The sequence below is a fragment of the Marmota monax genome, unplaced genomic scaffold (genome assembly GCF_021218885.2).
Source record: "Marmota monax isolate L192 unplaced genomic scaffold, Marmota_monax_Labrador192_F-V1.1 WCK01_AAM20220418_F8-fsc00009, whole genome shotgun sequence".
In the NCBI taxonomy this organism is placed as follows: domain Eukaryota; kingdom Metazoa; phylum Chordata; class Mammalia; order Rodentia; family Sciuridae; genus Marmota; species Marmota monax.
The window spans coordinates 20,222,699-20,228,698 of NW_026694710.1; the positions used below are offsets into that span (position 1 = coordinate 20,222,699).

Genomic DNA, 6,000 nt, shown 5'->3' on the forward strand with positions numbered 1-6,000 from the left:
TTGGCTAGTTGGAAAGGAAAATCCAAGATTCATCCCTCGAAAATAAGCAGTTGGCAGTCTCCAAGACCAAAGAGGACTGAGCTGCCCCATATATAAGGAACCATGTTCACTTAAAAGATCTCAGAAGCCCCATGCTCTGATTTACTGTGCTTCTGGACACTCAGGCCTAGCGTTGGCTATTCCTTGATTCTGGATTCTTTATTCCCTTACTCCCTGGTCCATCCTTCCAACAAAGAATACACACACATGCACAGACTCATGCAATGGATCAATATTGTTTCATCCATCTTTGGATTAGTTACCACCCACAGGAGAACTGCAGTTTTCCAGACACTACCCTAATATGATTTTCATCCAGTAGATGAACAAAACCTCCGGAAGCTATGCTATTCATGTCACAGATTAGGACTCTGATGCCTCTTAAACAATGTTCCCAATCTTGGCTAATATTAGGTCACCAAGAGTTTTTAAATTACCATGTTTGAAATGTAGTCATGGAAATTCCAATATAACTAGTTTGAGAGGGGACCTGAGCATCAGTATCTTTAAATGGACAGCTGGGGTTGAAAATCCTGCACGAAGTGTGAGCTTCACTCCCAGACACATTTCTCTGTTCCTAGCCAGTCTGGAAAATCATGCATGATAATGGTTAGAAAAACCCACAGGAATGAATTTCAAACTGTCAAGCTGCCAGGTGTCCAGGTGGTCAATTCCAACAATGAGCCAAAATGAAAGTACCAATCAAGGCTTCATTCACTTACTGCAACACTGCAAACAATAGACAGAAAAGCTGCCATCTCCTCGGGGTCCACTTTTCTCACAGAATGGCACACCTGAGAATCAGATGGATGCAGCACAGGTGGAGAAAGAGTCTGGCTATGAAGGAGCCCTGAACAAAAGGCTCCTGCCTCCTAGGAACATGTCAGCTTGGAGGAGAAGGACAGAAAGGCTAGGAGTAGAAAGGCGCTGAATCAAAAGGAGAAAAGCACCTCCACCAAAACTCTCTATGGGGACTTCCAGAAGGAGGCACCAGTCTAGGAATGCAGCCAATGAACATGGCTGGCCCCAGGACTGAGTCCTTACTGCATCTCCCTTCAGACAACTGCAATGTGCTGGCTATTTGGTGCGAGGAGAGCATCTTCCCCTTGAGGACTGCCAGGCAGAGCTTTCTAATTGCCTATAATCATGCCTAAAAAAACATATAGGATTTGGTACAGGAGACAGATCCTCAAAAATGTCTATCATTTTTATAACAGTGTTAGAAATCAGGAGTCAATACATGGGCCCTGCTTTTTTATCTAAGTCTATTCTGAAAAACAAGCCAGCTCCTGACCACTGTGATTAGGCAAAATAAGTCTTCAGTGATCCTCTTTAACACCTTACCTGCCTTCTTCTATAGGTACCTCTTCATTACATGCTTCCTATGACACCAGAACCCTCATTTTATCCACCCATTCCAAGTAAACATTAGGGTTTTTTTCAATCAAAAGGCAAAAAAAAAAGAAAAATTAAACGATAAAGGATGTTTGGTCTCAGAGAATCAAGCAGTCAGAAGAAGAGCAAGGGTGAACTTAAGCACGGTCAAATAGATTCAAAGGTTCCAATACACCATGAGTAATCTTTTTTTTTTAATTTTTTTTTTGTTTCACTTTCCATCATGGAGGCTTCATCCTCAGGAGGCTCTTTCTAAAGGCATCAGAGACAGCCACCAGCAGCTTCAGGCTCACCCTTGCTCACAGCTAACACTCTCAGCAAAGGGTGCTGCTCTTTATCCACTGCAACCACAGCAAACTCCAATAAAGACTGTGATTGGCTCTTCCTAGGATCATGTGTCCACCCTGGACCAATCACTGTAGTAAGGAAGGCAGAGCCACTCTTTATAAATCCCCACAAGAAATATATGCAGAGAGGGAAGAAAGTTCCCAGAAGGAAGAAATGCCAAATACACAGAAGAGGAACAATTAGGATGCCATTAAGGCTTGCTGAGAACTTCTTTCTAAAGCTCTGATATTTGTTCTTGAAGATCATAAACCACTTTCAAATAAAATGTTCCTTATCCCAGAATACCTTAACAAAATCATATCGTTAACTCAAAAGAGAGGTGAGAAGAAAGAAGAGCTTCTTGTCCAGGACTAACTATACAAAAGTCCCAAACACAGGGTGTGGCACTCTACATACATCATCTCCTTGAAGCCTCAGAACCACCACCAAGAAAAATGGGAAAACTGGAGCCCAGGGATTTAATGTACTTTCCCAAGAACCCAGAACAGCTCTGGTAACCCAAGCCCATTCTTTCACAGAAACACAATCTTGTCTTCTTATAATGAGCTCTATTTCCATAACACAATCACATAATATTATCTGATGTACCAATGGCCAATGAAGAAAATAAGACAGGCACTATTGCAATGATTTAACAATACTTCCTCCAGCTCAGTCCCTATCAAGATCACTGTGGGCCCAGCCCCCAGGGGAAAAAGTCTTCAGAGCAGCCATAAAGACTTCCGGGCATTTCCAAAGAGCACACCAGGAAGTGAGAGGAAAGCAACATTCGTGGGTCTTTCTGTCGTCCAGGGGTCTCTTGTGGAGGGAAAGCAGCACACATTTCCTGACAGCTCCCATCACTCTTACTCGCCTACCGTGGAATCTCCCTGGAGGACACAGAAGACGATCTCAGTCCAGAGCTGTTTTCATCCCTAACTGTACTAGCCCTGAACAACTGAGAGTGTTTGAGTTACCTATGAAACCAAACCTACTTGATCAGTTTTATGTCACTGCACCTGGAACTTACAGTTTTGCATCCAGGTATCAAGAAAGAAATACTGGGAATGGAAAGAATACAGTCCTTGGGATCAAAAACATGATGGTTTGGATTCTGTGTAATATATTTTCTGGCACACAGTAGGAGAACATTAAGTTCTTTCCTTTCTTTATCTGTGGGTTCAATTTGAATGTAATATGATAGAAAGAAACTTGAACTAGAAGCCAGAAAAATTTGTGATTTGTATTCCAGTCCTTCCTCTGCCACTAGTTTACTCTGTGACCTTGTTAAGGCAATATAGCCTCAATGTTCTTTGGCTTCCTCATTCTTCAAATGAGAATAATAATGCCAGTCTAGCCTACCTTCAGACTATCATGGGGATTAAATAAATGAGTGTTCATGAATTCATTGTGGAAAGTCTAAAGAGCTACACAAATATTAGGGATCACATTGGGCCATGCCCCCTCATCAATAATCTCTGGGACAGCCTTTGGAGAGCATGATTGCTGGCAGAAAGAAGTGCAAAGTGGCTGTTTCACTTTGCAAGGTCACTGCTGTGCTACAGGCATCGACAAGCCTGAAAAACGTGGAGGTCGAATACCAGGGAAATCCTTCATGCAACAGAAGATTTTTGTCAGCAGAACTGAGCAGAATGCCAAAGCACAGACAGTCCCCTAAAATCCTGGTTAATTCCCTGATCTACCTTCCAAAATGATCTAGAAAAAAATCATTACAAACCATAGACTACAAGAAGGATAGATGTGAGAGACAACCTTAGAAGTCAGAAATTCAAAGTCTTCATTGTACTTTATTTTTTTTATACAATTGGGGAAACTGAGGCCCAGACTCACACAGCTAATTTAACATTCAGATTTTTCCTACTATGCCAAGTATATATCTGTAATATAATTAAGGAATGAAATAGTCTCAAAATCCTGGAATATCTTGTCTGAGTAGAGTTGGTACTGTCTCCAGAGGGGACTACACCTCCACAGGATTTGGAAATATTGAATTAAATGTGGTCAGGATGCAGAAGCTCTGTATACAGCATAATTTCTAAAATTAGTACAGCACTTAAGTCACTGTGGATGAAATTCACCACAGAACCGCCCATATTTTCATGAAATGGCATTGTAGTATGTCTCAGAAGATTTTCATTAAATTTCAAAGCTGCCCTGTTGGTTAAAAGAGTTTGGTTTTCTTAAACATCTAACTCTAGAGTTTTAACTTTCCTGTGGTACTTTCAATATGACCATGCACATTTTTTTCCTTCCCTCAGGAAACAAGGCTTGTGTCACAGAAGAGTTGCCTCGGGAATGATGGTGACCCTCAAATATGGATGATGATTCAGAAGGGAGATGGAAGTCCTCTTTTTATTTGTTGGTTTGAATGCTACCGTCTTACTAAATTACTGTGTTCACTTAAACAAAAAAAAGTAGCTCACCAAGGACATGCTCATGAACACACTTGTGTACAATGAGCATATGCTTGGAACTGAGCCCCTCTCCACCTACCTACCAAGTATACACTTGAAGCAGCTCTTAACCAACCTCAGGCAATTGCAAAGTTTGCCCAAGCCTTCATAAATATGGTATCCTTGGATACCTTCTGCTTCCATTGCTTTCCCAAAAATGATTTGCTGAAATCCCGCTCTCAATGTCTTCTAATGTGAACTTGTTCGGAACTAGGGTTACCACAGATGCAATTCATTAAGAAGAGTGGGGTGAGCCCTTAATCTAATATGACTGGCATCCTTATTATTAAAGATACAGAGACAGATACAGACAGGGAAAATGCAAAGTGACAATGAAGGTAGAGACCCACCGGAGTGTCACAGCTGCAAGAGGAACAGTGCGGAGGATGGCGGGCAGCACCACAAGCTCAGAGCTTCTTCTCCTCTAGAGGCTTAGGAGAGAGCATGACTCTGCCAAGTACCTTGCTTTCAGACTTCTAGCCCCTACAACTACGAAAGAAGCATTTCTGTTGAACTAAGCCACTCAGTGTATGGTATTTTGTTATGGCAACTCAAGGAAAACAACACAGCTTCCAACTCCAAGAAGGACAAAAACTCAGGACCAGAACAAGGACGTGCAAAGGCAAAGAGTGCAAAGCAATCTGGCGATCAGGCTCCACATCCCCCTCACCTGGCAGGCTGGGCTCTCATATGCAGGCTTGAGAAATGGTCTCTCCCATCACATGGCTAGGAAAAAGAACGAAGAAGGAAGGCCACCTTTATTGCTGATCTGGCCTCATAAAAATAATTAGCAAATTGCCACAAGGTGCTTCCGGAAGGTGATTCAGACCTTCTGTTGTTCTGCCTGAAAGAACAGTGCCGAGTGGCCAGCCCAGCTGCTAATGCATCACTTTCAGAGGAAACGACTCTGTTTATGAGCAGATATTACTCCAAATTATTCTCCACAGTAAAGAACTTCTTTTCTGCACCTGGCATATCCATATTTGGCTCATAGAAAACAGCCTCAGGTGTGGAAAGAAGGTCACGTCGGTCTGAGTAAGTGGAATGACAGCTCCAGTCCAGTTCCAAAACCCAAGGGCAGCCGGTCCACCTGCTTAGACTCAGGAAGCTTGATTGTGCAGTTTCCCTGAAACAGACCATTACCCAGAAAGCTCAGCGTGCAGCTCCAGACCCTTAAAGTCAGTCACATACAAGCCTGATAGTGTTGAGAACATGAAAAGTTAAGTACTTCACTCTACATATGTCTATTAAGATGCTCCCAAAACTTTAAGTCTCCTGCTCCTCATCAAGTTCTTGTGATCAAAGTTCCGATTTTTTAATTTAAACCCAACATGTTTGATCTATTCAGATACATATGTAAGGAATAATTCTATGGCTGTCACTTTAATTTTCACTTTCTATTATCAAAAACATAAGCATTGACCTTGAATAAAGAGATGAAGCAAAATAAGGTAACGGTCTCACTATACCCTCATTGACTGAGTTGAACTTCAGGTACCATGCTGAACGCATTGAGTGTATTATTCTTTAAGTCCTTGCCAAAGCCTTTCGGTGAGGGCCCACTATATTTCTTAATTTCAAATGAAGAAGCTGAGATTCAGTTGATTAACCTGTATTATCTATCAAACTTCCACAGCAAGTTAGGGCGAAGGTGAGATTCAGCTGAGGTCTCTCTGCCTTCGAAGTCTGCACTCTTACCCACTGCATTACCTGTGCCACTTCATCTTTGAAATTGGAAAATCCCCAAAACTGTGTCCGATTTGTG

At 42.0% G+C, this 6,000-nt stretch overlaps 1 long non-coding RNA gene across 2 annotated transcripts in view; it reads right to left on the reverse strand.

The window, feature by feature from the left end:
* Positions 1-5,363, reverse strand: part of LOC124078803 (uncharacterized) — a 51,074-nt gene extending 45,711 nt beyond the window's left edge. Inside the window, exon 1 of one of the 2 annotated variants that reach the window (XR_006847062.2) lies at positions 4,906-5,363. This is a non-coding gene — a long non-coding RNA (uncharacterized LOC124078803). Of the gene's footprint in view, positions 1-4,585; positions 4,832-4,905 lie in introns of those variants that run through there. The other variant, XR_009224810.1, reaches the window with a different exon arrangement.
* Between the last annotated feature and the right edge of the window lie 637 nt (positions 5,364-6,000).